The 19,772-nt window shown below is 50.0% G+C and overlaps 1 protein-coding gene across 6 annotated transcripts in view; it reads left to right on the top strand.

Annotated features, from left to right (window-relative positions):
* Window positions 1-9,462: 9,462 nt before the first annotated feature.
* Window positions 9,463-19,772, top strand: part of St3gal1 (ST3 beta-galactoside alpha-2,3-sialyltransferase 1) — a 90,217-nt gene continuing 79,907 nt past the window's right edge. For 5 of the 6 annotated variants that reach the window (XM_074069267.1, XM_074069265.1, XM_020174460.2 and 2 more), the window contains exon 1: window positions 9,463-9,674. The gene's annotated coding sequence lies outside the window, so the exon portion shown is untranslated. Of the gene's footprint in view, window positions 9,675-10,473; window positions 10,740-19,772 lie in introns of those variants that run through there. The other variant, XM_020174461.2, reaches the window with a different exon arrangement.

Genomic DNA, 19,772 nt, shown 5'->3' with positions numbered 1-19,772 from the left:
GCTGGGTGTGTAGTTCCAGTGACAGAGCACCTGCCGAGCAAACACAAAGACCTGAGTTTAAGCCCCAGTACCACCAAAACCAAGATTAAAAAAATACACATTTCTGAGAGGTCAGTCCCATGATGTCCACGTTACAGATGAAACGTTAATGCTGAGGTGTAAATCCCTCACCCCATGCGGAGAACTCCAGGGGTCCCATAGGCACACCCGCCAGAGCCCAGCCTCTGCTCTGACTTCCTGCAGCTAGCAGGGCTAGTCTTCAGTCTCCTGCCTCCTCAGTCTCCCTGGCTAAGGTGCTGTTTCTTAAAAGCCATCCAACCACAATATAGACCATTTTCTGTCCCTGGAGCACCTTGTAATTTCTTTTCAAAAATCAAAGTATTAACCTTGAGGTCTCAGACAGATTTCAAATCCAGTAATTTCAATCTGTGTGTTTTGATTTTATTCAGAGGCAACATCACACAACAAAGGTTTCTGGTTGCAAAGTTACTTAGGAATCATCTAAGCTAGCGATTTCTATCCTAAGAACAGTTTGTCCCCAGAGTGGATGTACAAGCACACACACACAATGTGCTTGTGCACACTTGTTGAGCCACCTCTGTTCTCCTCCCCTCTCATCCTGCTGACAACACCCTGTGTTCTCCCGAAGCCCCTATCATAAGGATCACTGACCTTTGGTCTGTAATCCCTGCCCCACTCCAGGTCACATTACCCAGCGTCTACTCTGTGCAACCCTCCCCCACCAAGCCACCCAGTGTTTGGCACACAGCAAACATTCAATCACCATTTGTCAAATCAGTAGTATCCAATCTGGACAGAGTTAGAAGGCACTGCTCGACTTTAATCTTCTAATTGTACAAACAAGAAAATCACCCTCCCTAAGTCAATCGGCTCCACCTCAGATACCATGTCACATATCACAGGTGGGACTTGTTTAGAAAGACAGAGTCCATTGCCCCATGGCCCCATGGCTATCTCTGGGGGAGGGCACAGAGGTTTCAATCCACAATAAACCTCCCGAAATCATTCGTGTGCACATTAACATTGGGGAAGCAGATCTGTGAGGACTCTGATCCCAGGAGTCAGTTGGAGATTCAGTCAGGTGAGGTCCTTCTGCTTGGATCACAGCAAAAGACTGCTGCCCTGGGATGTCACCTAAGGAGAGTTCTGTTTGTGAGTCCTCATTCCACAGCAATCACTGAGAACAGTCATGAGCCCTAAGGCTGTTTTTGAGCAGTGGGATCAGTGCCATCATTGTTTTTCAGGGTCTCCTGTTCTGTGAGCGAAAATACACTGAGGTTTTCTGTTATTGCAATCCAAGCACAACCGTGACACTGGAGTGACGGTGGCAGTCTCCAAAACATGGCACCTCCCAGGAAGAAAGAGAAGGGATGAGCACTGTTTTTGTGAGTTGCATGCCAGTTTTTTGCCAAACAAACAGCTGCAGCTGATTCTAGTTACCCTTCTCTTCTAACAACCTCCATACCTCCCCCCACACACCCTTAGAGGTAAAGGACAGCGTTCCATTGTGATCACTGGTTCTGTGGCTCCTGGATCTGGAGAGAAGCAGCAGGGTGGCTTGTCTCTGACCCACCACTACTGGGAGGACCTGAAGCTAAGGTCAACTCCTGGGGCATCATTGTGTATTTTTGCCCACCCAACAGGAGACTTGAGGTAGACTGATGGCACTGATTGCACTGTTTAAGGATCAAGGTCTTTTTAGCCTCATCGTTCTCATGCTGGTTTGCCATAAAAAATGGCCGTGACCTCTCCAGATAGTACATGTGTTAAAAACTATAACAAAAACATGATTCTGTTGCAAGAAAGAAGTAGGAGATGGATATTGGGGACCGTGTGAGTAGCAATGCCTCTATGTGCCCTTTTGGAAAGCAGAAATAAGGGCTCTTCCTCCACCAGCACTGCATGTGGTCCAGTTCCTTCAGTGCTTTGGAAACGAAGCTACCTCTTTCTAGGCTTCCTCCTGGGCCACCTCCTTAGGTCAAACCCCTGGCACCTCTTAGATGACTGAAACCATCTGAACATGTCACCATTGCCAACAACCATCCTTGAAAACTCACCAAGAACTTTCAACAGTATGATTAGGAGGCACACCAAGCCTATCCTATGCGTGCCTTGCTCACAATGACAGCCTGAGAAAGTGCCTCAGAAGCCTCAGATCGATGAGCAGTAGCCCTACCCCCATTACTGCAGCATGGTATTGCCCAGGAGGGTGAAATGGACTGGCCCCTGTCAGCCATGGACTCTCTGAGGATGGGAACTGTCATGCCACCCCTATGTCCCCAGCACTTAGGGCAGTACCTGTCACGTTAGTTAATGCTCAATAAATTTTTGCTGAATGATGAAAGTGAGGAAGAATTGTACCTCTTTTCCAGGAGCTATACATCTAAGTGGGAAATATAACTTATAAGCAAGTAGTTAGAAAGGTCTGAGGCAATACTAGAGTCTAAGAGAGACATCAGAATTTTGGAAGTGGAATGGATGAGGTTGCAAACAGGACAATAGTTTGGGCTTCACACACCAACAGCCCTCCCACTCTATCTCAAAGACTTAGGAGGGAGAGATGTTGGGGAAAAGGAAGTGGAGTCTTCCAAGGAACCAGTGGTCTAAATGCTAAGCCCAATGGTGAGCTTTCTAGAAGGCATGACGAATGTTCTGTTGACCTATGAGAGCAAAGCAGGGGTATAGTATACAGGACATTTTGTTTAAATGATCATTTGTAGGCTTTGTCTCCCACATATTCCCATCTCAAGCCTGCAGCAAGCCCTTGCCTGGGGATTGCTGCCTAAGGGACAGTAGAAGTTGCTGATGAGTTGGCTTCTTGGAAATTGAAGTGGAACCCATTTGTATGGGAAAAGGGACCAAGAGTCTACTTCTGAGAACAGTTGAAAGAAAAGACTAGTAAAATGTCCAAGGGTGAACATGAGCTGATTGCTATGGAGAGTGGAAGCTACCAGCCAGGCAGTAACTTAAAGGGGACTAGTCAAGGAGCCTGGGGTACTTGACATAGTGAGTTAAAATAATGTTCTTACCAAATTTATGACTCATGGAAGCCTCAGAATGTCATCTTATTTGGAAATAGGGTTTTTGCAAATTTAATTAAATGAGGCCATACTGACTTGGACACATCCTAAATTCAATGAATGGAGGTGTCATTGACACCTCATGCATGCACTGAGCTATGGGAAAATATGCAGAATGGGCTCATAAGCCAAGGCATGTCAAGTAACGCCAGTAGCCACCAGGAGCTGGGAAAGAGGCATGAGGGTCTCTCTCTCAGACCCTCTAAAAGAAACCAACTCCATCTACGTCTAGATCTGAGAGAATGAATTTCTGCTGTTTTTGGCCACCCAGTTTGTGGGAATTTGTTATGGCAGCCCAGGAAGCATCTCCAACTGTAAAGGCTGGACGCTATGACAAGGATACTTCAAAGTCATGGTCCCTTATGGATCCTGTAGCCCAAGACAGTGAGAAGCTGCAGAAGCAGGCTCCCTCATAAGGGCCCTGCATGAGCCCTTGGGACGTTTGTACACTTTGGGGTGGGGAGTCCTATGACGGCTGCACTGAAGTTTTCTGCAACCCAGCAAGATGTAGGTGCACATTGTGTCCCAAGATCATAACAACATGTAATTTAACAGACTTTCTGGGCTGGTATGCCTCCCAACATAGGATCTGCCAGGAGTATTAACGAAGTTATCAAGTGCTTAGCTGCAAGTAACAGAATCATGACATGAAGTGACTTAAAAGATTTTTATTGACTTATGCAGCAGAAAGTGTGGAGGTAGGTATTGCATGATGACTCTGGATCTACTGAGTATTAGTCTGCTTTGCATTACTGCAACAAAATACCTGACCATGGGCTACTTATGAAGTGAAGAGAGATTAATTTAGCCCCAAGATCAGGGGGCTCCATTGGTTTACTTATGGTGAGTGGAATATGGCAACACAGTGCTGGAGCCCCATGTAGGAGCATAGTCACATCTCTAACCAGAGTTGGATGCATTGGGTCCCAACTCCCTTTTTAAGAGCATTTCAAATACTTCCACCCTGGTACCTGAACCTTTATCCTGTGGGCCATTGGAGAAGGTAATTAAACAGTTAAACCCCACCCAACTCAGCAACTTGTCTTCAGCTCAACTTTCCTCATATGCACAAGATGTCTCCCACTCTGAGTCTGTTCTCAGGCTGGAGTGTGGCTAAGTGGAACAGCACTTGCCTAGCATGTGTGTGTGAGGCCCTGGGTTCAATCCTCATTATTTCTTTGTTCGTGTTCAACTGGAAATGAGCTTTCCAGGACTTAAGTGCTCTACCATGGGGGTACACATCCAACCCAGAGTGCACTGTTCAGAACATTTTCCCTAGAACACTCAAGCATCTTTTGTCTTCTTATCTTGGTGGTTCAGACTGGGATAAAATCTCATTCTAGAGCCAATTTCTGGCAAAGACATTAGGGTGGACGTGAGTAACTGAGCTAAGGAGCTGGCTTGGTGTGGGTATAGGGTCTAATATAGATAGGGAGTATAAATTCTATGGGGATGCTGAGTGGTTCTGCTAACCCAAATACCTCCAAGATGCTCAGGAGATTGGGGTGGGGCTTACAGGTCCTCCAATGCAGTATCTACTGGAGGGGCCTCCTTCCCCATGCTCACCCAGTGGTGCTGCCTGGGAAGCCTATTCAGGTTGGGCTGTTCACCCATGACCCTGTGAATGAGGCCTGCCAACCAGATTCCTCTCCTGGAAAAACTAAAGTATGGGGTGGTTCAAGAGGGGGAAGTGAAGAAAGCCAGGTTCAGAAAGATGAAAGGTGGATGTTTTCCCTCATGTATGAAAGATAGATCCAAATACAAATACAAGTATTATCATACACACACATGTTTCTAAAAAATGAGACTGTTAGACTAAGGGAGAAGGAAAAGAAGAGAATGCTAGAAAGTGAGTAATATTGAAATACATCACATCTGTCTAGGAACAAGACACAGTGAAATGCACTGAAAACTGTTGAATGATACGGAGTAGGGGAAACGGATAAGGAGGAGTAACAGAGGGGTTAGACCGACTAGAGTACAATACATTTCCAGGTAAAATACTAAGGCAAATCCCACTGAACAATGAACCAACATTTATACAATGAATGACAGGAAGGTAGAACGGCCATGCTAAGAGGAGGATACTGGGAGGGGAGGGGTAATGCAGAGGGGAAAGGAGGGCAAATACGGTTGAGGTACTTTCTTCACATACATGCATAAGTAACACTGAAACCTTAAGTCATTTTAAGAAGGGAAGTGGGGGAAGAGCACTTCCCTGGGGGGAGGACCAACCCGGGGTACGATGCATGTATATATGGAAATGTCAGAATGAAACACCCTCTATAACTGTTGCATACTAATAAAAGCATTTAAAAGTATATAGACGTTAAAGATGTTAACTGCTAGTTAACAGAAGTGTTCTAACGTTAACTTGGTAGTTTTGATACTGTTCTGTAGTGATACGTCATCCCTGGGCGGGTCATTATTGAAACTTCCTATAAAGCTATAATTATGTCAATATCAAATTTTTTGAAAAAAAAGAGGGGGAAGTGAAGCTAAAAGGATTCTTTCAGTATCTGCTGTGAGTGACGTAGAGGGGCTGGGGCCACAAGCATGCAGAAAAATTTAGGGGCTATCCCAGGATTTAACAGAGAAAGCCTGCATGCAGGGAGGAAGCGGGGAGAAGAGGGGAAGAAAAGACAAGAGAGAAACATGTGGGCAGTCTCTCCTTTCCACTTCCCAGGTTTAGTTCGTCTGCATGTCCCTATGTTCACTCCCTTGTTCACCCCCTTTTTTCGGAGAAAACTTGAGGTCACAGCCCTCAGACCTGGATAAAATACAAGCATGCAGAGTGCATCACCTCTGCACTCATCTGACAAGTCAGGCAGCCTCTTCTTTTTTTTTTTCATTTTTCTTTTATTATTCATATGTGCATACAAGGCTTGGTTCATTTCTCCCCCCTGCCCCCACCCCCTCCCTTACCACCCACTCCACCCCCTCCCTCTCCCCCCCAATACCCAGCAGAAACTATTTTGCCCTTATTTCTAATTTTGTTGTAGAGAGAGTATAAACAATAATAGGAAGGAACAAGGGTTTTTGCTGGTTGAGGTAAGGATAGCTATACAGGGCATTGACTCACATTGATTTCCTGTGCATGTGTGTTACCTTCTAGGTTAATTCTTTTTGATCTAACCTTTTCTCTAGTACCTGTTCCCCTTTTCCTATTGGCCTCAGTTGCTTTAAGGTATCTGCTTTAGTTTCTCTGCGTTAAGGGCAACAAATGCTAGCTAGTTTTTTAGGTGTCTTACCTATCATCACCCCTTCCTTGTGTGCTCTCGCTTTTCAGGCAGCCTCTTCTTTTCTGCACAGTTGCTCAAATGGTATCAGACCCATTAGTGTCTCTACTCTGATGTGCCAAGAAAGGGGGCAGGGAAAGGGCCCAATCAATTCCCTTAACCATCATTACTGACAGCTTTGCTGGTGCTCTGAACACACAGGAGGTGGCAGTGAGCATTAAATTCATGTCAGGGCCCCCTGGGGACCTGCTGTGCAGGCACTCCTAGTAACGACTATTTCCAATTGTACTCTGGCAGGGCATGTCGGGAAACACACTCAGGGTGACAAAGAGGAATGCAGGCATACACCTCTGGCACACAGTCCCGTTTCTCTAGCTCCTGGAAGTGGTCCAGAGTATCAGGAGACACTGCTTGCATGCAATGTCACAACCTAAAAAAAAAAAAAAAGAAATTGACAGGGAGAGAGTTGCTTCTTACCAAGAAGAAGAAATGTGTTATAACAGAAAGGAAGTGGATGGGCAAAAAAGGCCTTGCCTGGGTTCTCCAGAGGTCAGAACAAGAGGCATTTGTTGTGCATTTGTACCTGGGTAAGGGGACAATTCATCATGCTTCACCACAGTGTCACTGAATACAAACATCCACCTCATTGTGGAGTCACCCAGGGATCTGCCAACACCAAGGATGGGTGGAAACTGAGTTGCTTTGGGTTCCTGGCTGCCAAGTGGAACAGCTGGATGGCCTGGAGCTACTCATTTGCTTAATCTGAACCTCTCTCCAGAGTCTACCAGGATATAGTAGCATAGTGTTATATTGGTATACCAATTCCATTTCCCAAAGTGCTTCCCTATACATACATTCTTTCATCTGATCCTTGCAGTACACAACACTTCTTTTATTAAGTCAGCCAGTAGCTCTTTGCTGAGCATCTACCATGTAACCAGCAGGGAGACAGGGACTGCAGTCAGCAGGGAGTAGATCGAAGCACCTGCCATTCTCAGCAAGTCTGGTTAAATTAAGGCCAGCAGGTACACAATCACTAACATCTATGGCCTTTGTCCCCCGTGAAGCCAGTAGGGAGACCACTTGAGATGTTTCTGATGATGAGTCACCTGGGTGATGCTCTGAGTCACCTCCAAGCCTAAGAATCCAAGTGGTCCATGCTAGATGCTGTTGGAAGACATGCTGCTAGCTGCAGAATGTGGGTGATGTTCCTGGAACTCTCTGCCCTCCTCCTCCCACACAGCCAAGAATGACCCAGAGTCTCAGAAAGAGCAAAGCCCACAGGTTCTTTCAGGCAAGACAAGGGGCCCACACCTTCGCTAGCATGGGAACCCAAACCAGCATGGGACCAGGGTAAATGCTCAGACCTCGGAAACCCCCAATCTCTCAAACTCCTCTGGCAGGGAACAGGCAGGTTGCAGGACAGGCCCCAGGGCCTCTCTTAGGGACCCTTGGAGAGGGCTTGCCTATCCTTATCCTTTTTGAGACAGGGTTTTGGTACATAGCCCAGGCTGGCCTTGCATGTGGGATCTTCCTACATTACCCTCGGTTTGCTGGAATTAACAGCTGGGCACTCCCATTTCCATGAGCTTTAAGATTTATTTTGGCCTCTTTTTTTGTTTTCATGACAAGTGTAGCTGCATGTTTCTATTCCTCTTTCCCTTCTCTTTGGGATGGCCAATTTTCTCCTTCTGTCTCCTATCCTTCGCCCTTTTAAATCAGTCTCTCTCTCACTGTTCTCTTAATATCTCTCTTCTCTCCCACGTCTGGGTATTCCCCAACACTTCCTCCGCCATCCTCTAGGCAGACCATCTAGCCCGCATGAACCTAGTGCTAGAAAAGTCTTTGACCTCCACAGCTAGCTAGATTGAGCACTCAGTAAACGCTAAACACAGTTCCAAGGGTTCTGCGTGCGTGAATTCCCATCATGCTCTCAACAACCTTATCAAATAGACACTGCAATTAGGCCGCTTTTCGCAGGGGGACAGCGAGGTGCAGAGGTAGGGCAGCTAAGGGTCAGAGAAACTAGCCCAAGATGAGGCATCCACGGAGTGGATGGTAGGACTCCACCTGGGAGGAATCCCTACACTACAGCATCCCCTCTGATGAGTGAAGGCTCCGCGGCTCAGCTACTCTGAGAAGCTGCTCTCTCTCTCCAGGAGCTCAGGGAGCTGGAGGAAGCAATGGCACCCTAGGCGCGCTTTGCATCTTCCCTCTTAACATTCCACTGAAAAGTTGCAAAAGAGGTGATCCCGGTGAGGGGGTAAGAGCTGCAAAACCAGATTTTTTACAAACAGCTCTTACATTCTGTGTACAGTATTCCATTTAAGCAAAGTAAGTCTCCACCGCCCTCACTACCCTATAAACGAAGGAGGGCAAAATAACCACAAACCTAATCTCCCCAACCAAAGCCCCAGCCTTCGCCCGGCTCTGGACGGCGCTGCAGCCTCTGCATAAGGAAGGAAAAATCCTGCGGCGGCCAGGAGAGAAGGGAGGGGGTGAGGGCTCTGCGGCTCCGAACCGGGACGCGCGGGGCCAGGTCTCTATCTTCACCAGTCCTTTAGCCCCACCACGCTTCTCCCCCACCCTCCCTAAATCCCACCTCGAATCCCGCGCCCATAGAGGAAGTAGGTGGCTCTGCCGGGTCGCCAGCAGGGGAATCGGCCCCTATCGCCAACGCGCACCAGACTCGGGCTCTTCTGGGCACCGTCACGTCCTCTCCGTGCGCTCGCCGGGACGTACCCCAGGGGCTCCCAACCGCCCCGCCGCTCTTCCCTAGCCTTGCTAGCTTGCGACCCGCGGCCCGGGCGCAGGGACTGGCGGAGCTGTCCCCGCAGAGCCCCTCTCCAGGCGGTGATCCCGGTCCCCGCGCTGCAGCCACCGGCATCTCCGCGGCCCGGCCTGCTGCGGTCCACGTGGCTCGACAGAGCTATATTGGGCTCGCAGGAAGCCCCGAGCCAGGGGAAAGCCGAGCCGAGGCCGGCGGGGGGGGGCGGGGGGGGCGGAGGGGAGCCGGGGCGCCGGAGGGCGGGCACTGGGCGGAGGAAGGGGAGGGCCACGCGCCGAGGAGGCGGCCGCAGGGCTCGGGTGCGCCCGGGCCCCTCCCGATCGCTCCGCCTCCCACTCCCGTTACACCCGGGGGAAGGTGTTCCGAAACCGCTCCCATCCTCACCCCGCCTCCCGCTTCCCCGGCGCTAGCCTCCGCCGGCGGAACCCACTATGCCAGACAGTTTCGACACTTTGCAAAGACAAAGGACCCTAGACCTGAGGGAGGAAAGAGAGGAGGAAGAAGAGGAGGCGACAGAGGAGGACGAGATGATGTGAGCTGGCAAGGGTGAGTATTCGGGACTCCCCCTTATAGACTCCTCCAAACCCCTCCATGCCCAAAGCCGGGAAACTCCGGCGTATCTCCAGCTGTGGCGAGTGCGTGTGGAACCCCAACGCAGCTGGGGTGCGCGGGTGACTGCGCCCGCGCGAGTTGGGGTTCGGGCAGTTTTCGAGTGTGTTCTCCGAGTGCGGGGGAGATTGTCCGGACCCGGGAACAGAGGGGAGGGCAGGGGACTAGAAGGGTGTGAGAGTGGGAGTGGGACTGAAGACCCCAGGAACTGGGAAGGAGACAAGTAGGGACCCCTTCTCTAGCCGCGGCGACCACCCGGGTCTTAGAGAGAAGAAGGTCTGGGAGGAGGTTCGGGCTCCGGGATCTTAGGAGCTTACTGGAGGAGCTGCCCGGAGCTCAGCCGGGAGTCTACAGCGGGCTGGGGCAGCGGTCCCCGGAACGGCCCTAGTGACACTGCATCCGGCACCGGGGAGGATCTCCCCGACCCGGGACGCAGATAGGAGGAGACCCCACCCTGTGGCGGCTCTCCGCGCCGGAGCGTTGTCCAGGTCTCGGTTTGGGACACCGCCGCGGCGCACAGAGGCAGCTGGCGATCGGGACCGGAGGTTGTGGGACTGTGTGTGGATCGAGTCTCCCAATCCGCTGGGAGCAGGCGCAGACCCGCGAGGAGGCTGTTGGCCCCCGGGACGCCTCCAAGCCTGTGCGGCTGAGGATCCGGGGGAGAAGTTGGCGCCCGGGACCTGGCAGCTGGAAGCGGCGTGGTGGGAAGTGGGGGATTCGGGTGGGCAAAGGGAACACGGCAGGGGTGTTGCTGGCAGCAACTGGCAACTCGGAGTCCGCCCCAACCCCGTTAGGCGTAGCAGCTGCCAAGAAATAATGTGACAAAAGTTAGCAAGTTGTCTGCGTCTCTAGCGTGTGTGACCTGCGCGGGGCAGGGTCCGCCCCTTGTAGGAGCGCGTGGGGGCGGAAACGGTGACAACTGGGGCAAGGCCACTTGGTGAGAGTACAGCTAGTTTGGAATCGGGACCATGGCGTAACTTTCGGCTCCTCCTTTCTCTCTGTGTGAGTGTTTGAGCTTGACCTTGCGGGAGGAATCGCGGCTGAACTTGAGATGGGGGTTGAGGCTGCCTGCCCCAGCTTGGCACAGATTCGCCTGAGGGCGCCTTGCCTTGAGGCCAGGTCTCCGGGAAAGAGTGTCGGGATCAGTTGGACTGTTTGTTGGCTGAAACCCGGAGTCTTTAGTCTTTCCTTCCTCTTGCCCGAGGGTCCCAGACGGCGCATACTACGCGCGGGGCTTGGTGGCGCTGGACTAGGGGACACGTGCGCGCTCTGAAGAGTGCGGGTGGGTGGGGGCTGGGCGGGTCACTGCGTCTTGGGGGCCCGGCGAGTCCCGCAGAGAGGGACAACCATGACTCTGAGGCAGGGACAAGCTTTCCGCGTCGCTGTATCAGGCATCGGCCGGGCTTGCACAAGTGTTTTCCTGGACCCCTCTCCTCTCGCAGCTTATCGCTCTCGCAGGTCCCCACGCACCACCGAATTGTGCTGAAATGGTTCCCCAAGGAGACAACGGAGCGCCCACCCCCTTCCTGCGGCTGAGGGGAGGGGAGGGGAAGGAGGCTTTCCAGCGGGAAAATGGCACGGGCAGGGAATGAGGTTGTTCAGTTGTCGCCATCGCGCCTGGCACATAGTAGGTGCTAGCTGTGTTCACTGAAAAGGCCTTCACGTTAGAAAATGCTGGTACGGGCTGGGACGTCCCTTCTCCCCTTCCCACTTATTCTGCTGAATTCAAATTCATGTAGTCGCTCTGGCCCGTCCGGCTGCTAGACGTGCCTTGAGCACCTACTACAAGCCGCGTTCTACTTCTGGTTTGTTCCTGGAAGCTGCGGGCGGTGCCCCCTGGTTTTCTTTCCGCGATGCTGGCCCTCTGCGCGCCGGAGGCTTTCGAAAAGGCATGGCGTACTGCCCCCTGCCGGCCGCTGTGGAAACCGCGGCTTGGCTCCGCCAGAGGCCTCAGCCCAGGGCTCCCTGCGTCTTCCTGCACCTCCCCTTCCTGCCCCAAACACCAGGGCCAGGCCATTTTCTGAAATCTCGTTGATTTCAAAGGACCGACAGAGTTCACCTTTCTCAGCCTCTGCCCCTGCCCAAATCTGAGGGCAGGATGGGCGTTCTCCTCCCTTTCCATTATCAATCTGCCTGTTTCTAACTGTTAGCCCGAGATTTACCCTCTCAGAGTCTGTTTCCCTATCTGTAAAGGGGGCCACTGCACTTATCTGCAAAATGTGTCCTGTAGAATAGATATTCTATGCAACCGTGAGCGTGTGTACATGCAGACTGTGTACACGTTATGTTCATATTGTGCATGCAAGAGCACGCCCTGACTTCAGGTCTGGAAGACAAGGACTTCTGTCACACAACTGCTGCTGAATAAAGAAGTGAAAGAATGAATACAGGGCGTTTTCCCCTGGTTCTGGAGTCCTACAAGCCCTTTGCTCTCCTTCATTTTGCTGTTCCTGGTAATGTCCTGGCAAGGCCTGGGCTGGGCTGAGTAGTGAGCAGGAACTTCTCCTCACCTTGCTTGGCTGCAGATCAAAGCATCCCACTCAGAGCTGGGATGAGAAACGAGAGTGAGGCTAGAAGTGGTGGCGGAGGTTTCTTTAGGGGTGTGGGTCCCGCTCTTCCCAGCTATGCAGCAGCAAGCTGAAGTTTGTCCCACATGCAGGCTCAGTCTGCTCCCCAAAGGTGCTGGGCTCAACAGCTCTCTTCCTGAAGTCTGGGCCCCCACCTAGTCTGCCAGGGACGTTATTGGGAGTTTGATAGGAATGGATCCCTGTGTAGGCTTCACAGGGAAGGGTGCTCTCAGGTCCTGCACTTCAGGACGACAGGGGGACTTCATGGCAGGTGGATCTGTCTCCCCTCCCACCAAGCAGCCTCTTCTCTCAGGAAGAAAACTCCGGATGGGTTCCTTTTTGATCCCCCTGGCCTGTTTACCTTGCTGGAGTCAGCGCCTGTTAGATTGCTGACTCAAAGTGTTTATATTTGGACAGGGCTTTGCCTTACAGGGTCAGGCAGCCTTAATTCTCACCCCAGGCCCCTCCCGTACCACATAAAGCAAACAAGAGACAAAACCTGTCAGTCAGCTTGTCCCTACAGAGTAATTTTTTACCCTCAAATATGTCCCAAGACCCCCCCCCTTGGTGCCTGAGACTTCTTATAGTATGAACTCTGTATACACAGGCACTGTTTTCTCCCTGTGTAGCTAGCTGTGATAAAGTTAACTTTTAAATTAGACACGGGAAGAAGTGACAATACCCAGTAATAAAATAGAACAATTAGAATAATACACAGAAATAAAAGGTAATTAAAACTTATAATAAATTGTTTCCTTCTAGAATTTTCCATTTACTATTTTTGGACTTTGGTTGATTGCAAGTAACTGAAAGCAGGGAAGTGAAACCGTGGAAGTGCGGTGCTCTGCAGTGCTCCACAAGTCATGTATGCATATGTGCACCCTGTCCATGGACCCATAGAGGAGATGGCTTGGTCACCAAGAATTCTGGACAAAAGTTACATATAGCTGAGTCCAGTCCCGTCACTCATGTGGAAACTTCAGGTTTCCCTCTGGTGGACCTGAGAATCTGAGCTCTCTTTCCTTCTCTAATTTGGTCACTGGAAACCAGTCGTGGGCCCCTGAGAGAGCCAGCACTGAGTCCCAGTGCCAACGCTCAACTCACGCTATTTGGCACTCATGCTCTTCTGTGCCTTGGGTCTCGGTTTCACTCTGCAAATGAGAGGCGTGGAGCGCTGCTGACAGTCACCTTGGGTCCAGGAAAGCCTTTCTTTGTGAAGACAGCCCTGTGTCTTTCATGTTTGCTTTGATTCCTCCTTGAAACTGGCCTGGCATCCCAACTTGCCCGGGGAGATTGGGCATCCACTACTCTGTGCCACAGGCACTTCCCCTCCCTCCCTCCCTCCCTCCCTCCCTCCCTCCCTCCCTCCCTCACTTGACCAAGTCATTATGCTATTTTACATTTTTGCTGTGCTGTGATCTAGCCCAGGGCCTTGCACATGCTAGGCACGTGCTGAACCAGTGTCATCCCCAACCTGTGACAAACTCATTTTCCAGCACTTCTCAACACTGGCTTTTGAGAGATGGCATATGTTTCAGACACTGAGGTCTGAAACCTGAGATGTCTGTGGGAATCCCAAATAAAACATATTACAATTAGAAATCAGAGTGACCTCACCAGGGCCTCCCTATTCACAAGCTGAAAACAACCTTAGAAAAGATTTTGTTTAGTACTTTCACTCTAATGCAAAGCTACAAGGCCCAGAGGGGACACCTCCAAGACTGTAGGTGACAGAGCTGCTAGGTCAACCCTTTGTGCCTTCTTCTCCAAACTCATGTTTTTCCTTTTGTTGACGGCTCCGTGTTCTTATTGGAAACCAACACGTGCTTGGGAAGTTTGGGGCTGTACTGCTTTGGTTGCAGCCCTGGTGGTTGGATTGTTTTGGTCTCAGCTGAGTCAGTATTTATTGAGAACCTATTTTGTTACAGGCACCTTGCAGGATGCTGGAGACATAGGGGAAGTCCATGTCCCCTTGCCATCCCAGAAGTCCAGTGTCCTAGGGAGATGCAAGGAAGATAAAGTTATGCTTGGTTTCTACTAATATGGAATCTGAAAGTGCTGAGAGGACGTGCAGGACAGAGTGGCTGCTCTGCCTTGAGGATCCCACAGGAGTCTTTGGGAGCTAAAGCTCGGGAGCCTGGGGTTTTCTTTTAACCAAATTAGTATGCACTGAGCACATGCATCTTCTTGAATGCATGGGACAGATCTCAAAAGTGTCTTGTCCTGCGAGTATGAGAAAAACAAAAGCAAGATAACAAGATAATAGCCTGTCCTGTAAAGTGCTGAAGAGCAAGGGATGTAGGGTAAGTTTAGGGGCTTCATGCTTTGGCCCCAGTGTCCTTCACTGTACCCTGATCTCTGGCTGGCGTACATGGGAGGGACTGTTGCCACCAGCAGCCTGCAGGGCCCTTGCAGTGTAAGCCTGCAAGAGTTGTGGTCCTCAGATGCTTATGTCTGAAGGAGAGTGCTCCTTTGGGTTTGCTTTGACCGTGGAGCCCAATGCTTATTCTGAATTCTTGTCTGATACCTGTGTAGTGATCTCCCCTTTAGATTAGTAGATCTGGCTTGGGAGGGTAGGGTTGAAGGGCATGGCAGGCGGCCCAGGAGGCAAGTGCTGGATTATCTGGGGTGTGCCAGGCGGGACTGCTGTGAACCAGCCCTACCTGGGCTGCAAGGGACATGAGAGAATGAACGGAGAGGATGCTGGGGTGAGTTACGCATGGAAGACTCAGAGCCTCTCAGGGTTCAGTTGAATTAAGTCTACTCTTCAGAGCAAATGGATGGTACACGGCATCAGCACAGAGCCTGTGTGAAACAGGAGTGTAATCATAAAGTTCCCGAAAGCTCCTGGAAAATCTTAGGATTAGCAGCTGGTTTTAAGATAAAATGACTTGTTAGTGACCTCTTGAAAGGAGGAGGCCTCATGGCACATTTGGAGTGGCTTACTTGCATTTCTTGCTCCTATGGGTTATAGAAAACCTTTAAAGTAGGGCTGGGGTCAGGACTCAAGTGGTAAGAACTCTTGCCTAACAAGGATGAGGCCCTGAGTTCAAACCTTACCACCACAAAAAAAAAAAAACCAAACATACAGCATACAATAAAACCCTTTATAGTCTCTTCCTCTTTACAGCAGGCCACAGAGAGCTAATACTTAGTTAGAACAGAGACCTGAGAAGTTGCCTGAAGTGCTAGTACCAGGAATAGGGATGGGGAGAAAATGGGGAGGGTGCTCAACACAGGAGCCTGATGCATCTCTGTGAGCAACACTGTGGCCTGGCTGGACAGCAGAAAGCAATGAGCTTGGTCAAGTTGAAGGGGCTTGGAGTAGAGGTCTGAGTCCTGGACACTGGTGGGAAGGCTGTGGTCCTAACATATTTCCCAGTTCAGGAGGGCCAGCCTAGCAGGAAAACCTCTGACTTGGAATTCAGAGCTCCTGGGCCTGACCCCGTTTTGTCTCTCCTGGCTGGGGACTTTGGACACATCACCTAACCTCCTTGACTCTCCCTGTCCTAAGTAGGAAACAGCAGTGTAAAGTTGCACCCACCTCTGTCCCCCAGGAGTTGGGAGGAATCTACAAAATGATGCCATACTGAGAATAATTTGAGCAGTGTCTACTTTTTACAAAGTATTTAGTGTGTACCCTGAAATGCTGAGTTTTTAAAACATCTTGTCACCCTGGGTTCCAGCAGGAAACGTGAGTGGAGAGTTGAAGGAAGGGTCTGTCTCTAGAGACAGAAGCAGGGAAATTAGCCACCGATGGCTCAGTACCTGGGCAGGTACTTTGCTTAGAGGCAAAGGGAGGGAGGGGCTCAGGAACCAGGAAAGCATCCCAGTAGGAGTTGACACAGGCCACAGGGAGAGCCCCTAACCCCTGTCAGTCTGGCCCATGAGGAGTGGAAGGATCAACTCCACCACCTTAACCTAGTCCTGGCTGTTCTCTACAGTCCCAACACCTCTTGATATCACCCTCTGGGGACCAAACTTCCAAACCATGGACCTTGGGGGACACACTCGAACCACATCCAAACCATAGCAGTCCCGGAAGTTGTTGGGCCTCCATGTCAGGCTTGCCTGGGTTCCAGTGCCAGGCTTATTACTTACCCTGTGTGATCAAATTACTTTCCTGTGCCTCCTCCTCTTTTGTCCTGAAGATGTGATTTATACAGTTGATATGAAAAATAAACAAGTTTACCCATTACAAAATTTACCAGAGATCTGATGCATAACTATTGCTTAGCAAGTGTTGGTTTTTATTCCTGAGAAGAAGGTCAAGTTCAGGGTGAGCTAGGCACCATGGCACTCGCCTGTAATCCTAGCTACTCAGGAGACAAAGGTCAGGAGGACCACCATTCAAAGCCAGCCAGGGCAAACAGTTCACGAGACCCTATCTTGAAAATACTCAACACTAAGAAAGGGCTTTTGGAGTGTCTCAAGTGGTAAAGTGCCTGCTTAGAAGCATGAAGCCCTGAGTTCAAACTCCAGTGCTGCCAAAATAATAGTAATAATAACGGTAACAACAATGATGATTGGAATATTTGTATGTTAAAAGTTTCTTTCTTCCAATTAAACTGGAGACATTTTCAGTATTTTCTTCTGATTCTCTCTGTATATTTTTTTCTTGTCTAAAATGCATAAAATTATCTAGCCAGGTATGAGTCTGAAACCTTTAAGGGAATCTAAAATAAGAGTTAAAAACCATAGTCCAGAACAGTTGAGAACAAAAGGACATTAGTTCCAAGTTATTTGGCAGAATTAAAAAGGGAATTGTAAGTGACTTTAGGAAAATCCACATTTGCATATGCAAAGAAAGTACCTTCTCTGAATTTCATTAGATACAGTAAGTTAAAAAACAAAACCCCAAAACAGCATTATAATAGACTTTGCTACATTAAACAAAAGTAACAACAAAAATCCATTTGAATCGACAGTGAACTAATAGACCAGAGTGCCCCAAAATTCCCTTCATGCATATTTCCTTAGCAGACAGTTCTTGAGAAAAGCCAACCAAAAAAACCCCCAACAACAACAACAACAAAATTCCCAACCATAGCAAAGCTAGCCGTCTCCTAACTGAGAAAAGATGGCATAGCTCCAAAATATTGTTTCATGCTCAGCAAGGCTAGAACAACTCCACAAGAAGGAAGAAATCCATCTCCTTGGGCATTTACCTTTTCAGAAATAAAAGCTTCAGTGCAGAGAAAAGGAAAAGACCCCAAACACAATTTTTTCCTTAGCTGCTTAGAAGACTAGACCAGCACCCAAAATATGTCTCCTGACTTTGTTGGCCAAGTAACTGGGGCCATAACAGCATGGAGCTTCCAGGGTCTGAAACCTAAAACACCTTCTGAAGCAGCCAGCTGCACCATCCACTGCCATTAGCTTCTGCAGCTGGGACCTTCTCCAGCCCCCAGCCCAGCTATTCTGAGGGCCATATTGGATGTGGGTCCTCCCCATTTTGCAGGTAAAGATGCTGAGGTGGGGGGAAGTGATGTGCCAAGGTCACACAGCCTCTGCATAGCACTCAGATCCTCTATGGACCTGAAATTCTTTGTATTTGATGGGCTGCTCTTGAGAAGGGAAAAAAACCCATGCAGTCAACAGCCTGCCATCCTCAGCTTTGCTTCAGAGCCCTCACCCTTCCCACCGACCTGCATAGATGAGGAAGGACTCTCAGCCAGGTGATCTGCTCAGCACCCTTGTCCTGTCAGAGCCAGCCTCTGACTTGGAAACCACCAGCCTTCTCCTAGCACCTCCAGGCCAGTCCCTCTATGCTCATTGGCTGAGAGACTGAGGACCGTGGCAACATAAATGTAAGTCCAGCTTGTGGAATTCGAACTTTATCACTGTCCCAGCATACCCCAATAGGGGACCAGGACAACATGGCCGCACAGCGCCATCTGCAGTTGTCCCGGATGAACTGCAACCAGAAGCAGATGTAGCCAGCAGCCAACAAAGCCTCAGGGAGTCACTGAGCACAGTCACCTCAGGGAGGCTGGGGCCAGGCAAGGTTACAAGATCCTGCCGATGAGACCCAGGTGACTGCCTGTGGGCCCTGCCGTGGCAGCAGCAAGGATAACTCTGCCTGTCATTCAGGTAGTCTGTATAAAAGTCATTTCTCCCCAGGGGGAGGAGTCAGCTGTTAGATGGAGTCAAAGTCAAGGCTCAGAGGCAGACTATTTGGGGACAGGGAAATCTCACTTGCCGAGGTAAACTGGTGAACTGTTGCTCTCTGGGGACCCTGAGTAAGATTTCAAAGAAAATGATTTCAGTTGATGTAGGTTTAAGTGTGGAGCATGCATGCACAATGGGTCTCCTGGGCTCCCCCGTCCACCCAGGCACACCATCCACCCATCCACACCTCACCTTGGCCTGGCCGGGAGCTCTTTTTTAACTTACAGGCTCTTCTCCCTCTGACACTGTCCCTCACAGGCAAGCTTGTGTTTATACTTTTCTCCTAATCCTGTTTTACTGATGTGGAAGTAGGACATTGAGAGGTTAAGAGGCTGAAGAAGGGTCCCAGAGCCAGAAAGGGGTAGCAGTGAATTCATGAGCACTGTCCAGAGCCCAAGACCTGTGTACACCATGCTGTGGAATTTTCAGGGACGTCTACACCTTACACCTCTCCATCATGGGGATGGGAGGACAGGAGAGCTCTAGTAGGCTCACTATGGGACATCTGTCCCCATCACAGCCCCTGACATGTGTCCCGTCCATGCCATGTTCACATGTCCTCTAGTGGCCATCGACCGATCCTGTAACATCCTTGTTGGAGGAGGCCCTTTGAAAGGCCAGTGCTGTGGTCATCGGGCTTCCTGATTCACTATCTTAGCCTGACTCTGTGGGTTTCCTTGGCCTGTTATGGGCTCTCTTGATTGTGAGATTTTCACTGTGATCGTCCTTTGCAGAATTTGCACTCACCTTTAGGTGCCTCGGCATACCCTGAATCCAGAGAGCCCCTGCTGCCCGCAGGTCGAGCCTCCCAGGCTGGAGACCATCCAGCAGCAGGACTAAGCTTGAAGTTTGTGACCAGGCCTGTAAACTTTTCCACGTCCCTGGACAGGCACCATATGGGGTGACCTGCTCCAAGTGAACCGAAGAATAAAAGTCGCTTGTGCGATGCTGAAAAATTCCTTTTAATAACATCTTCACAGTGGAGAGGAAGGTGTGCTCCTGTTAGTGGAAAACTGTTAATCCCACCACCTGGTGGACAGTCTGACTAGGAATGAAGCCTGTTGCTTAGGACACATGAGCTGCCGCTGAAAAGATTGTCTTTGTGAGGTGCAAGGCTGCTTGTTTCTAAAACATAATCTTCAATTGAAAAACTCAGTGTTTTGGCAAAAAAGGAAATTGAAAGGAAGGGGAGGTGAAGCAGCAGCAAGGTCGTTCTCGCTGCGCACACCTAATAGGAGCTTTCAAAGAAACACACGCCTTTCGCCTTTCCCAGTGGTTGGAGAATTGACTCCAACCT

The sequence above is a fragment of the Castor canadensis genome, chromosome 3 (genome assembly GCF_047511655.1).
Source record: "Castor canadensis chromosome 3, mCasCan1.hap1v2, whole genome shotgun sequence".
Taxonomy (NCBI): Eukaryota; Metazoa; Chordata; class Mammalia; order Rodentia; family Castoridae; genus Castor; species Castor canadensis.
This window is presented reverse-complemented; position numbering and strand designations above follow the sequence as displayed.